This window comes from Pelobates fuscus, chromosome 4, assembly GCF_036172605.1.
Source record: "Pelobates fuscus isolate aPelFus1 chromosome 4, aPelFus1.pri, whole genome shotgun sequence".
Classification (NCBI taxonomy): Eukaryota; Metazoa; Chordata; class Amphibia; order Anura; family Pelobatidae; genus Pelobates; species Pelobates fuscus.
This window is the reverse complement of record NC_086320.1, coordinates 208,344,521-208,360,476: the sequence shown is the minus strand read 5'-3', so window position 1 is coordinate 208,360,476 and position 15,956 is coordinate 208,344,521. Positions and strand designations below refer to the sequence as shown.

Here is a 15,956-nt window from a genome sequence, read left to right as displayed (position 1 = left end):
GATTGATTAGGTTATGGTCTGTTTGTATGCTCAAAGCTTCCTAGGAGTGAGAACATAGTTTACCCCTTCTATCACCCTTACCTGCAAGTCCCCAGTCATTCGCAAATGCTTTTAACAAACTGTTTATTGTATAATACAGTAATCAATTAATTCTATCAATTTCACATCCACGGACAGCTACTGAAAGAGTGAGAGGGAGGGCAGTAAGTAGGAAAAAACATCTATAATGTCAAAGGTAAACATGAACACTGCCAGTTTCCAATCATCCAGAAAATCCCTTCATCGCAATTTTACTACTTTTAAGCGGTAAAGCATTCCTAATGATCTGCAACAGCTAAAATTAAATTAAAAACCTATAGCTCCTCTAACTGTGTAAAAGGCAGCACTGTAAAAAACATTAATTTTTAAATGTGATCTCATTATTGCTTTATTCATACTAAATAATGCAGGAGGCACCTCTAGTGGCTGCTCGGTAGGTAGCCACTAGAGACCGTCTTAGTCCTGCAATATAAACATGGAAGTTTATCTGAAACTGCAATGTTTTATATTGCTGGGTTAAGGGGACAGGGACACTGCACTCAAACCACTTCAATGAGGTGAAGTGGTCTAAATGCCTATAGTATATTATACTTATATTATACTTATATTATATATATAATGCCTATATATAGTGTATAATGCCTTTATCTTGTGTATTTATGTATTTTGTTTGTGGGATTATTTATCTTGTGTATTTATGTATTTTGTTTGTGAGATTATTTATCTTGTGTATTTATGTATTTTGTTTGTGGGATTATTTATCTTGTGTATTTATGTATTTATTTGTGATTTGTCTCCTAAAATGGCAAATCACAAATAAATACATAAATACACAAGATAAATAAAACAAAATATATTTATTTGTGATTTGCCTTTAAAAATTAAAAACTTAATTGCTGCACTCTATAAGTCAGAACTATAATCACTGGAACGAATGAATATTAAATATATACAGTGGGACCTTGGTTTACGAATTTAATACGTTCTCCGGGATGTATTGCGAAAAATTTGTAAACCGAAACGCGGTTTCCCATAGGAATGCATTGAAAACCAATGAATCCGTTCTGGAGGTCAGAAAAAAGTCGAAATGAGCTGGCATGGAAACCAACTCACAATGCAGAACACACAATAAAAGGCATGCAAACGACAAAACTCAGCTCCCTACTTTTCCAAAGCTTGAGAAATGAACCAAAAAGTCCCAAAACAACTGAAAACAATTTCCAGAATGGTTCCAAAACTCGATGCAAAACCCGCTCCAACACCTCCACACTCCACGTGCTATCCTGGGAAACATGCTTTGTATTGCAAAAAAAAATTGTAAACTGAGGCATTATTTTATTTTCATTTGTAAACCGAAAATTATGTTAATCAAGGAGTTTGTAAACCGAGGTTCCACTGTATATATATATATATATATATATATATATATATATAATTATTTTTTTATTCTGTTCTGTGTTCATTATTAGTAAAACAAAACTGATAAAATTTACAAGAAAAAAAATGTTGAAAAAAAACTTCATTTGAAAGATGTGTGTTCTCTCCCTCCTTATATTCCTAATTAACTCATATTTCTACTACAGTAGCCGTATGTTAAATGATTCTGGAATTGTTTACTTTTTAATATGTATGTACATTTAACTAATATGTGTCTAGAACCTTATAAATCACTGTAACATCCATGATGTCTATTTGTTCACATCTCCAATGTGTCAATGTAGAAACTTTCCAAGGCTGAGGAAAACCATAATAGACAAAGGCTCTGTCAGCCATAATTAATGGACACTTTTCCGTTAGTACATTCCCCCCCCCCCCCCCCCTTTGACTTAGGATGCAGATGGCCTAGAAGCTTAATTTAATTTAATGGTTTAGGAAATGAAACAGTGCACTTATTTTTGGATTTTTTGGATTTAAGACGTTACCATTTTTGGATTTAAGACGTTACCATTTTTAACGTAGAGAAATCAGAAGGACATCTTGTATGAATTTAAAGTGGAAAAAATATCTTCAACCACATGTTGCTTACTCAAATGATAATAGAAGATTGAATAAATTATCGCTTAGTGAAATAGTTGAAAATTTTGTAGTCAAACAAATCATGCTTTATAAATTGGATACATTCTCAATAAATCTCTTCATGTATTGACAGGTGGCAGTCACTGCATCGGCAGCTGATATATCTGGAATGGTGTACATCTAATTTCAAGCTGCAGGGATTTGATTCATAAACAGTTTGTTGTTCCTCTGGATCTGCAAAGTATGCTACCAATGTTTCACTAATCATCAAAACTAAGTAAGTGTATAAGCAAGTCTTGTAATGTCAACTTTATACATGTGTGGGATCAATATAATAAATAAAACAATAACACAATAATAGAGCTCTGGGTTTGACCATAAAATTTAGGTAAAGTGATGAATTACACACTCCTTTGATAGGATACTTCAAGCATCATAATCTCACAGCACACCACCCGCAAGTAGAAACAAGTTGAGTGGCCATATAGGCATTTGTACACTTCAGAAAGGAATGGTTTAATTCACATTTACTATTTCTACTCTATGGTTTGGAGTGCTGACTGTAAGGATAACAGTGAGCTTCCTTTACAGGTTTCTATCCTTAAAGGAAGACTCCATACAAAAAATATATAAAAAATTTTTTAGATATATGAAAACAACCAGTTTACATTACCTGCAGAACTAGTACGCACTCTCCTTTTTGTCCAGCACACATGTGAAAGTCTGTTAACCAATCAGAGTATTATCAAAGAGAAGTATTGTGGTCAAATCATAAGTCATACCTTTCTCAATGAGGTGTATTTAGTATTCCTTAAAGGTTAGCAAAGCATCACGGGGCTGCATAGTTTATCTAGATCAGTGGTCCCAAACCCAGTCCTCATGGACCACCTCCAGTCCAGGAATTAATGTATTTCCTTTTTCTATTCAAATTGACCTACTGACAAAATATGGACTGGTGGTGGTCCATGAGGACTGGATTTGGGACCACTGATCTAGATAAACTATGCAGCCCTGTGATGCTTTGCTAGCCTTTAAGGAACACTGTCACATGCAATACATCTCATTTAGAAGGGTATGACTGATGGTTTGGCCATAATACTTTTTTTTTGAGGGTGCTCTGATTGGTTAACAGACTTTTAAATCTTTGGTGGTTTGCTTCATTAATATTTATTAACAGTACCTAAAGTATGCAGATTTATTTTAAATATGTGAAATAGTACCAATTATCGGTTTCTGTACTTTCTGGATTGTCTCAATTTTTACAGTCATAAAACAACTTTTATGAGAATCTAGCTCACAGTCTCTTCTGTCATCAGTACCATTATGTCGCATTGTCTTGTGCCTTATTTAATACACTTGTAACGGATCCACTGGCACCCCGACTGGGTACCTCCGTTGAAAGATGGTCCTAGCGCTTCCAGAGGACTCCAAGCACTCCACCAGACACCATAAGCACCGCAGGCTGCAGCTATCTCCCTTCAGAACGAAGCAGGAACAAGCTCTTACAAGAGCTCAGTGATTATAGCAAGGGAATATGCCTAGAATAGCAATCCCTTGTAGCAGATTCCCCCAATAAGAGACAGGACTCAAGTTGAGGGTAAAAATAGAACTCCCTGGCTGCTAGCTTGGAGCCCTTTTTATTAGGTGCTCCCATGAAGGGGAGGGACACACACAGTAACGTACATTAACCAATCACACAATAGTTACATGCCACACATAGCCCTCCCCTCTACCTGTAAACTAATTATCTGTACACACAGGAAAATACAATTATCATAGGTAGGGAAAATACAGTTTTTACACAACATTCATAACTCCCAAAATATACATCACATTCGCATAAAAATACACATTCACAATCAATCCATTCGGGGGAACAACATACTCAAAAATCATACGAATTGGACCAGGGGTTCAAAAGTTAGTACAAATGTGCATTTGACCTTCTGGAAGCATGTTTTTTCCAGCTCAAACTAGTTCCCCAGAATCCTCTATCCTGGAGACAATGGAGAAGCTGATTTAATTATATCCAGGGACAAACACAGCCTCCATTAAGCACATGTTACCAGCAACCACCAAAAGACATAAAAATACATAACTCCTGTTATACTAAACAGAACCCCCACATTCAACCCATCCCCAGATGGCTTGGATCTGAGCGCTCAACATATCCAAACAGCGCTCAGATGCCACAAACACAGTTCAAACGCCATGGGGTTTAAGTTTCGTATGGGCTGATGAGAGGGCCCATAATCCTGGGGCAGCCCAATAACCCACAGTATGCCCAAATCGCCCAGGGACCGTAGTCACAGGGTAAGAGGCGGGCAAGCAGCCCCCTCCAAAACACAGTGGCGAAGTGGCTTTCGCTACAACATTCTTTACATTTTTTAAGTTCATAACTCAGATACTGAAATATAAGGGATATTGAAATTCAAAAAGAAAACCATCTTTATAACATTGGTTGCAATCTAACAGATGGAATTTGTACATTAAATGTTATGATTTGGGAAGATAAAAAAAAATCCTTGTATAATTTATAAAATTGAAAAACTTGCATATTGAATACATAGGCGTGTGCAGTCTATTGCATTAGGGTGTGCACCCTAAAGCACAAACACACATGCCATGGGGGATCCTTGCTGCCAACTCTGACTCCCATCAACCTTAGTCACCGCTGGATCCCAGGGAAAGTCACCCTCCTGCACTTAAAAAGGTAGGAAACAGGAGGGTGACTTAAATATTATGTGTGTGTTGTTTGTATGTATGTATGTATGTATGTGTCTGTATTTATGTATGTGTGCCTGTCTGTTTGTATGTATGTGTCCTTGCGTGTCTGTCTGTATGTGTGCCTGTCTGTTTGTATGTATGTGTGTCTTGTGTGTGTGTGTGTGTGTCTGTGTCTGTGTGTGTCTTTTTATGTATGTATGTATGCTTATCGTGTGTGTTTGTGTGTCTGTTTATGTATGTATCTTGTGTATGTGTGTGCCTGTCTGTTTGTTTGTATGTATGCTTGTGTGTCTTGTCTGTATATCTGTGACTGTCTGTCTGTCTGTTTGTATGTATGTGTGCCTGCCTATGTCGTGTGTGTATGTATGTGTCTGTATGTATCGGTCTGCCTGTCTGTGTGTGTCTCTCTGTGTGTGTGTGTGTCTGTCGGGGGAGGGAGTTAGAGGGGGGCCCCATGGATCAGTTTCGAACCAGGGACCCATGGGTTGTGTGTACACCACTGTATGGGTGTGTGTGTATATATATATATATTTATATATATATATATATATATATATATATATATATATTACACACATACATATTCATATACATATACAGTTCAATCTTGCCTTGCACTCCTGCTTTAATATAATCACTGTTTTAATACTGGGTGCTAGACTTTGGTCAGAGGCGGCTCTCTAATTAGGCGATTTAGGCAGCCGCCTAAGGCCTTGCACTGCCTGGGGCCTCGCAGCCACCTAAATCACCTTAGGACAGACTGTGTCACGTCCTCGGTCAGTGACCGAGGACCTGACACCAGCAGTGGCCCCGGCGGCTTGCTCTGTATGTCGCTGGTTGTGAGGCCCCTCCAGTCTGCCTGGCCAGAGAGCGCCAATCGCAGACACAGGTCTGCAATGTGCAGAGCTGCAGACCACGTGTCTCGCGAGACCTGGCCAATAAGAGTGTTGCCGTGGGTTACCACGCCAACGCTCTGACTGGATCTCGCAAGATACATGATCTGCAGGTCTGTGTAGCTGCAGACCGAATATTATGGCCACCGGACCACCAGGGAGCTATAAAAAGGTATTTAATTCCTTACCAGCACCCCCTCCCTACCTCCCAACATTATCACCCCCCTCACTCCACCAATACCCCCTTCACTCCATCAATAGCCCCACTCCATCAATACCCGCCTCCCTCACTCCATCAATACCCCCCTCCCTCACACCATCAATACAGTCACTCCATCAATACCCCCCTTCACTCCATAAATACCCCCTCACACCAGTAATAACCCCCTTCACTCCATGAATACCCCCTCACTCCATTAATACCCCCCTCACACCATTAATACACCCTTTCACTCCAGTAACCCCTTCACTCCAGTAATACCCCCCTCACACCAGTAATACCCCCCTCACACCATTAATACCCCCCTCCCTCAGCTTACTGACACACATTCACTACACACATTCACAGTATTTAATCCTACCTGGCACTGGAGTATTTTCTGGGAGGCCACACTCTTAGGCCTGTTCCTGCAGCAAGGTCCACAGCTTGCGTGCAGGAGGCGGGTCTTCCATATGGGGGCGGAGCTACAGTGTGGGGGTGGAGCTACCATGCTGGGCCGGTAAGTGCTAAGGAAGGTGCTGGGAAGGGAGACTCAGTGCTCCCTGCAGCCGCACCAGCCCCCAGCACCTGCCTCCTGAATTCCCTCGGACTGACAGAAGCTGTCACAGTCCGAGGGAAAACATTTTAATAAAACATTAGGGCTTCCTGTCGGCCCCAGGTGCCGCTGCCACCTGGGAAAATTCCCGGTATCCCGGTGGGCCAGTCTGGCCCTGGGTGTGCTCAGGCACACCAGACACATCCCATGTGCACGCCTATGATTTTATACCTAATAAAGCCTGACAACAAATATGTTATAAACTATAATCTCTAACGTGCGTGTTATTGGATTCTATTACAAATAATAAACTACTAAATGAGAATAATTTTTTCCGTCGCCATCTATGAGAAAAATACTATGCAATTGTCTGTGCTATGTTTATCTCTTATAATGGAATACATTTGAGCCACGATGTTTGCACTCAGAAAATATACTTAGTATGAGGATCCGGAGCTGGCCATTTTTCTATCCCTGTACTTCTAGAGCAATGTTTGTTCGATTTTGTTATATATTTAACCACAAGCTCTTGGGGGCAGGAGCAAGCTCTTATTTTGTATGCTATCAATAGCAGCCAATTGTTAAACGTTGAATTTAAAAATCATCAGGACAAATCATCCTGATTTGCTTGTGACTTTTATGTTAGTTATTGCCCCAAGCAATTCCTCGTTTTGTTATGGTTGCTTCATATAACAGCAAGTACATGTGTGGGGCAGAAATAGGAGCCACAGGTGGCAAACTTAGGGACTTTTTACTCTCAGAACCCTGTTAGCCATCTCAAAAGGAATGATGAAAATGTGATTTCAACTTTGAAGTAAATTTCCATTTTTGCAGGAATAATCAGTCCAAGATTATCTCCCCAGTCTAACATTAGTAAACTACAGTCTCTCATAAAAGATTGTGGTATGTGCTTATATAAGTTAAGCTTTTTTTTGACTATGTAGTTAAATTTATGCTTAAATATTATATCATAAAATGCTTAGACGTGCTCTGCTCTACATAATATAGTTGCTGTATGACAATGCTTACTCTATTAAGTCTAATTGAAAATCTGCAACTTCACCAACTGTGCGTCCTAATACGGCAAAGCTTTGCATATAAATTGAACATATTATATCTCTGTTGTACTAAAAAAAAGGGTACTTACAAATCTGTTACATTTTATTTTTAAACATTTGCTAGCAGCAATTTCCCAAACCTAAAATTGAATTAAAATTGGATGTGGCTTGTTTTTTTTTTATTATTCTCATATTTGTTTATCTAACACTCAATTTTCAAGGATAATTCAAAATGATTATTTTCATTGAACAGAAAATAGTTTAATCTTTCTGAAATCAGTAGGTTAAAGGGAGTGCAGGAATAAGTGCAGTAAGAAAATAAGCAATTCAAACTTGATCATCAATTAGAGTGAGTTCCACCTAAGTGAAAAAACAATATATAGCATAATACTGGTTTAAGTACAAGATAGAGAACAGGTGTCAATTTCACACTCACGCTTTGCAGAGCCAAATATAGTAGGCTCTGATTTTCAAGGCATTTCAAAAATCCCTTTTGGTATTTTCTCCTCTCCTCCACTTCTTAGGATACTACCGCTGGTGCCAGGAATCAGCAGGATAATAACGCAAGTATTGAGTGGGGATATTTAAAAAAACTTTGATAAAATAAAGAGTAATAAAAAAGGGATATTAAATACATATAAAATAAAATAGATAGTCCAGATCAGCAGCACTGACGCATTTCGACCCGTCCGGTCTTTCTCAAAGTGCATATTTGAGCACTTTGAGAAAGACCGGACGGGTCGAAACGCATCAGTTCTCTGTCTTGTACATAAAACAGTATTATGTTATATATTGTTATTTCACTTAGGTGGAATTCACTCTAATTAATGATCAAGTCTGAATAAGTATTGTTTATTTTCTTATTGCGCTTATTCCTGCACCCCCTGTCTTCATCTTTATCATTTTACTATGTGTCTTTAGAGTGGTTTTAGACACTGGAGAAGTTGCACTTATTCATATCTTTAGCGCCACTTTGAACAACTTGTGTCACTTGCACTTTGTTGTGTTAAGTTATTTTGGAAGGTTTAACCCCTTAAGGACACATGACATGTGTGACATGTCATGATTCCCTTTTATTCCAGAAGTTTGGTCCTTAAGGGGTTAAGGGAGTGCCAAGTCTGAAAACAATCCTGTTCTTCCTACGGGTGTTGTATTTCAATCAAAAGTGAGAGTATTGATTGTGTGGATAATGTCATTCTTGCTACAACATCTTAATAAATTATACATATTATATGTAATGGGTTCTTTCCATTATTAAACTTCCATATGTTATCATTTGACTCATTAGAATATATTTCATGTTACACGTCTTGCTACAAATATAATTCTTTCTAATTAAATGTTCCTTTTTTATTATGTTTGCATTGATTATTTAAAGGAATACGATATATCTACAAAAATATAGAACACAAAATGCCACTCATAGAGTAGTATAGTACAAACACCTTCTATATATTGATTTTCAAGGTTGCACTCACAAAGTTAGTTTAAAGTCAGTCTATTGGACTATTTGGAGTTGGGACTTCAGGACTAGATTGATGGGCATTTTATTCATGTCTATTTTGTAAGTGTAACCAATAAATGCCTTGAATTTTTTGAATTACAGTGTTACACTATGTGTCCTTTTGCACTTTTTCTTCACATGTGCCCTTGACGAACTGGATATTCAAAAAACATCTACTATTCACACCACATTGATGAGCCTGACTTTATACTAACGTTGTGAGTGCAACCTTGAAAATCAATATATAGCAGGTGTTTGTACTATACTACTCTATGAGTTGTATTTTGTGTTCTATATTTTTGTAGATATATCGTATTTAGTTTTATATGTTTGAGGCCAAGCAGAATCCTTTGTTATATCTACCATTTGCAACGTGAAAGGGTAATTAACATTTCACGGGTTTTATAATTCTTATCACTGCAACTTAGGTGACTTTTTTTGTTTTGTTTTTTGTATGTTATTTAAAGGAACACTATAGCATTAGGAATGCAAATGTATATTCCTAACGCTATATTGCCCTGGTAGTTGTTTAAGTCCTCTGTCCCCACCTGTAGAGAGTAAAATTGTTTACCCTGCTATTTCATCAAAACCACCTCTAGTGGAATTAGGTATTTCCCACTTCTGTTCCAATAGAGAAACTGAGGAAAAACTGGATTTCTCGTGTACTTTCAGGACTGGGTGGTGAACGATTTTTGTATATTGTATGCTTTTCAAATGGAACATAAAACCTACTGTAATGTTTTTTTCTTGTCATACTCTATATATATATAGATGTTAGACCTGCACCATATATTGATTATTTGCTAAGACAGACCATATATAGAATAAGTTCACAGGTAGTGGCATAATACACCTAGAGCTGTACAAAACCAAATCCAAGTGACAAAATAATGACTCAGAATCAAGAGAATGAATGGCCTCCGAGAAAGCAATCCCTAACTATTTATTTTGCTTTCTGTCACTTTCATAAAAATATTTTGTTCATCACTCAAGACTAAGAACATGAGTCTTATGACTTAACCTTTTAAATGTTTATGCCATTTACTGATCCAGCCACTAAGCATGTGCATTTGGTTTCAAATAAAATGGGATTGTTCCAAATATTGGGCAATTGATGGGTCGTTCTGAATTACTTCATTTTGAATCACCATGTATATACAAACCATTAAATAAAGAAAACAAGGAATACATGAGCCGTTTTTTTTTTGTTTCAGGATTCAGAGTTCTGTCCATGGCACAAATAGACCATGATAGATGGAAAAAAGATTCTTTATGGTTCTGGGACAACCATAACATTTCAATTACATTCACAGACCAAGTGAGAAGTGACCAACAGACAGAAAAAAGAAGGAACTGTAAAAAAAATAAATCTACATTTATATATTTAAATATTATATATTAAAATCCTCCTCATCTTTTTCCCCATTTTTGGTTATTTCTTCTCACTTTATCTGTGAAGAAAATGGCATGAAAAATTTCAATATATTTAAGGCTGGGCCTGTAGTTGTGGGAGGGGGTTGGGTCCTCTTTATAAGGGCATCCAATCCTTTCCAACTTAACCATGGTTGGTCTGGCGAGTTGAACTTACCTGTATCCTCGTGGTCCAGTCCCCTGGCTTGCTGCCCGTTTGACGACCACTGAACTTCACCTCCCACGTGGTTTACCGCACAACACAACTGACTGGTGTTATTAACTATGATGTTTATTACTAATTATTTGTTATCTAACCATTACGCAATATTGCCGCGACCACAAATAATATACATGTAGTTTTTTATATATATATATATATATATATATATATATATATATATATATATATATATATATATATATTATGTATTATATTTTGCAGTGCATTAATAGGTGCATTTTCTCATCAGTTTGGTTCATCCAAATGTATTTTCCCCAAAAACGATAGTATTTGCCCAAACAATTTTTTTTTGTCCCGCTCAAGTCTGTGGTAATCCTTTAAAATTAAACAAATTAATATAGAAAGAGAAGTTTGCAGATAGCACCACTACAGAGGAACTACCTATTTGTAGCAGCAGTAAAATTCAGATTATATTCCACAGAAAGAGGGTGTGCTTGAGTGTGTGCATATGTGTGTATGTAACACAGTTTAAAAAAAATGGCTGTATTTTAATGAGTAAACCAATATTCTGATGCTGTTTATTTCTCTCATATTATTTCTCTAGCACAGCTTGGAGAAAAATACCGTATATAAATATAGTCATGCTGAAAACAAAGTCATGAGGTGACTAATGTTTAAAAATATAGTTTGCATTTCCTGAGGGCAGGGATTTCAAAAATGGAATCACACGAACGGAGAGAAAGCTGAATACTCAGTATAATAGAATGCATTTTTATGACCACCAAACATTATCCAAAATAGAATCTAGCAAGTTATTGACACATATAAAATTAGAAAATAGTAAGAAAAAGTTTTTAGTGTCATATGCAAATGAAAAGGTCAATGCTCTTCTAGGTACAGATTGTGAATGAAAACAAAAATGAGAATATTAGAAAATAATATAATCTTTCAACAAGTGTCAGGGACAACATAACTGTAAACTGTACTAATATAGATTACAAAGTAGTCAAACTACACAGACAGAATAAATAAAAGTTTATGTAGATAAATATAATATTAGCAGGGGTCTTCATAACCTTGTGCAAACATTGAGAATGGTCTGGGTAGACCAGGTGTCTCTCATTTTTATTTATTATTATTATTATTATTATTATAAAAGAAAATATCTATTTTTTTTTTATTTTTGTACTTACAGAAGTTGTATAGATGTACATTCTCACATAGATAATCTTAAATGACCAAATTGATGCACTTTAAATACAAATTCCCTTATAGACACTCTTATAGACACAGATTCTTCTGATTAGGGAACAGCGAACACACGAAAAATATACAGTTTTGAATTTTGCAAGGCTAACTTAGCAAGCACATATGGCCACTGTGTTAAGCCCACCACTATGTCACAGTACCCCATTATCACTAATTTTAACATGGGAGATTAACATGTTAACTGCAATACTTACTGCTTAAACTGCTTACAGACACACCTTTAGAAACTCAAATCATCAGACACTTTAATAAACACAGATGGTCACAGACTCTTTCAGACATACTTCTAAATACAATGTAGAAATAAAGACATACTCTGCAGCATCGACACAATTGTAACTGTCCCTTATTCCATCCAGCAACGGATACTCAAATACAATCTAATACATACTCACGTTCTCAAAGACAGTCTCATATCCACTTCCATACACACTAACCTGTTCTAACAGAATTCTAAAATCCTGCTTGTCTCTTAGCTTGGCCTATCTTATGCTCCCTTTTATAAAGTCATCCATTTATAAATAACCATGCCTAATCTGCTTATCTTATGTGTGTCCCAGGCTGTCTTTGTTTACCCAGAGAGAATCTTCCTATCAAATGGGAAAAAAAAAAAGTTTACAAATATTACTTTGGCCACCATCATATTTGCTCGCCTTCCATTTCCATGGTGGAGAATACTAAGAGCAAAGCATTTGTTGGCTCATTTCATATGCTTGTTCTCTCATTGAGTGTGTGTAGAAGATGAAGATTTGTGGTATCACAATATCCATCATCCTTTATTCTGAAGTCCAGGTGATGGATGAGAAACAAGATAAATACTTTATTTTTCATAAACCATGGGTAACAGATAGCCGTAATCTTTTTAGTAATAGTTAGCCTTTCAGCATTGAACAGTAAAAATATGAACCCTCCTCGTTTTAACTGCTACACTTCCTGTGAATTAATAGTGTTAGTGCTTCTGTGCGACATCTCTACCTCGATGCCTTGTAAATCTGTGCAGGTCATACACATAAAAACAATTTGTATATTACTGACACCTTAATAATAAAACTAGATTGTAAAAAAATTATAAATAGGGAAATATAGATGCTCTCTTCAAGAGATCAATGATTGCAATAGATATATATCACATTAACTACTTGTAGGTATATATTCACCCAAATACAAAGTGACTAGAGAGTATACTCTGAGCAGGGCATTGCCAGCAATATTTGGGGCTTGAACCCAAAGCTTTTGCCCTACTCGCTCAGATTAATTGTGAAATGTTATTTATCTTGTGCCTCTATGAACAGCATGTCAACGAACAGGATGTCAACGAAAGCATAACTGGAAACAGCAAATCCTTCATAGTTAGGTAGTCAATGTAATCCCACCATGCTACCTAACTCATATAGCAGTATACAACAAAGTTCTGTTTCTAAGCATTGACGATTATTTTCCAGAGCACTATACTAGTGATCTTTCTTTTTGTCAGGTGACTGTTGTGAGTAAAATAAATGATAATTAAAAAAAATTAAAATATCAAAACCAAAAAAACAACAACATACTGCTATCTTCTTACACACTATGACTCTGAGACTGACGTTGGCAATTATATAGATGGAACAATGATGCAGTTCCTGATGTTTTCCCTACTTTTTACAGTGTCAAAAACAGTTTCTTTACGGGCAAAATGCGGTGGACTAATAATGATTGAAAAAAAAAAAGAACTAATTTCACTCATTTAATGCATGCAAATGTTGAACAAATAAATACTTGTATCATTTAGATATTTTTTCAATCAATGTATTCACAACATTGCTGTGTTATTTTATGTCAATATGCTATATATGAAAATATATAGTGTGAATCTACTTTCTTTATCAAAGTTTAGCATAGCATGCAAAGCCTGGATCATCAGGACCCTGTATAGCATAGATGTCAAACTCGCGGCCCATGGGTGTGTCTGTGTGTGTGTGTGTGTGTGTATGGCTGTCTGTGTGTGTGTTACTGTATATGTGTGTGTGTATGGCTGTGTGTGTGAGTATGGCTGTGTGTGTGTGTATGGCTGTCTGTGTGTATGGCTGTCTGTGTATGCGTGTATGGCTGTCTGTGTATGCGTGTATGGCTGTCTGTGTATGCGTGTATGGCTGTCTGTGTATGCGTGTATGGCTGTCTGTGTGTGTGTGCATTGCTGTCTGTGTGTATGGCTATCTGTGTATATGGCTGTCTGTGTGTATGGTTGGCTGTGTGTGTGTGTGTGTATATGGCTATCTGTGTGTATGTATGGCTGTGTGGGGGTGTGTCCGTGTGTGTCTGAGATGGAGCCTGGGTGTATGAGTGATTGTGTGTGTCTGTGAGGGAGCCTGTTTGTCAGTTAGTGTGTGTCTGTCAGTGAATGTGTGTGTGTCTGTGAGTGCATGTGTGTGTTGGAGTGATTCTGTGTGTATGTCAGTATGTGTGTCCATGAGCGTGAGTAAGAACAGAGGCAGGGGTTTTGTAGACGGGGGACTGGGGTTTAGTAGATGGAGTCACAGTTTTTTTTATACTGTACTTTTCTAAATAAGCCTACGTTTCTGTGAAAATTTACATTTTTGTTTTTTTGCGGCCCACATAAACTTAAACCTTATTTATTTGGCCCTTGCTAGCCTTTGAGTTTGACATGCTTGCTGTACAGCAATACGTTATGCTTACCACATTGATTGTCCTACTTTCTTGTGAAGTTTTGAATTTCACAATGGCTCTGAGAAGTACTGTCAGTATATCAAACAACCTTTTTCTTAATTGAAGCTTACAATGTAGTTTTTTTAGGGATTCATAAGCAGCTTCCCATCTTTCTAGAATAAATGGAAATGGTAGATAAACTGAGTTAATGAGTCAGAGCGTACATATTTAAGATACACTGAGTACTTTTATTTCCAAAGTTTCCAGCAGGATATTAAAAAATAACACACACTTAATACATCATCCAATATTTATACATGATGAGTGGGTTAATGAAAAAAAAATCTATAAAACTACATTATTTGATAAATTTCATGGATCCCTGAACAAAAAATCCTGTTTAATCCTAATTTAAGCACATAGGGCTTCTTCGAATCCTACTCTCTGCTTGATTCACTATAGTCTGGATTCACTTCGTCACATCTTCAAAGTTTTTAATGATTTAATCGCTGCTAAACCTTGTGGTTATTATTCAATCCTAATTCTCCTTTACCTTTCTGCTGCTTTTGACACTTTTGATCCTCAAGAGCTTCTTCTCATTTTCCACAATTTTGGTCTATGGGAAACTGCTCTTTTCACCTCTCCCAGCGCTCTTTCAGTTTTTATTTCTCTGGCTCTGGCCTCTTCTCTCCAATCCCTCTATGTTGGTGTTCCCCAAGGCTCTGTCCTTGGTCCCCTGTTGTTCTCAATCTATTCGCCATCGTTGGTAAACTCATTAGCTTCTGATGTGGATGACACGGAAATCTACCTGTTCTCACCCATCTCGACCCATGTCTCTCACTGGCTCTCTCTGATTTCCAACTGGATGGCTGTTCACTTCTTTAGACTCAACCTGTCCAAAACAAAACTTCTGGTGTCTGTCTCCCTCCAAGTCAACAGTGCTACCATCACCTCTACCTCACAGGCTTGCTGCCTAGGTGTTCTCTTTGACTCTGATCTCTCCTTCACCCTTCATGTCCAGTTGATTGCCAAATACTGCCACTTCCATCTCAAAAGCTTAGCATGCATCGGCCCCTAATTAACGCCAGACGCACCTAAGTGCAGGTCCATGCCGTTGTTTTCTCCCGCCTTAACTACTGCAATCCCCTTCTCAGTGGTCATGCGTGTTCCCAGCTTGCGCCGTTGCAATCTATAATGAATGCTGCAGCAAGGCTCATCTTCCTGTCCGCCTGCACCTCCCTCCTCTGTCAGTCTCTACATTGGCTTTCTGCAGGATATAGGACTCAATTTAAGATTCTGGTGCTTACAAGCCTCTAGATCCAACCTACCTATCTGCTCCAACCTACCTATCCTCCCTAGTACAAAAGTAGGTCCCATCTAGGCCCCTATGCTCTGTTGAAGACCTTATTCTATCCTTTGTCCATATTCCCACCTCTGATGCTCACCTTCAAGACTTCT

General features: G+C 37.5%; 1 protein-coding gene across 2 annotated transcripts in view; it reads left to right on the top strand.

The window, feature by feature from the left end:
• LOC134608777 (poly(rC)-binding protein 3-like) overlaps window positions 1-15,956 on the top strand; it is a 1,002,469-nt gene that overhangs the window by 430,028 nt on the left and 556,485 nt on the right. For both annotated transcript variants that reach the window (XM_063451876.1, XM_063451872.1), the window contains exon 4: window positions 2,189-2,332. The gene's annotated coding sequence lies outside the window, so the exon portion shown is untranslated. The remainder of the gene's footprint in view (window positions 1-2,188; window positions 2,333-15,956) is intronic.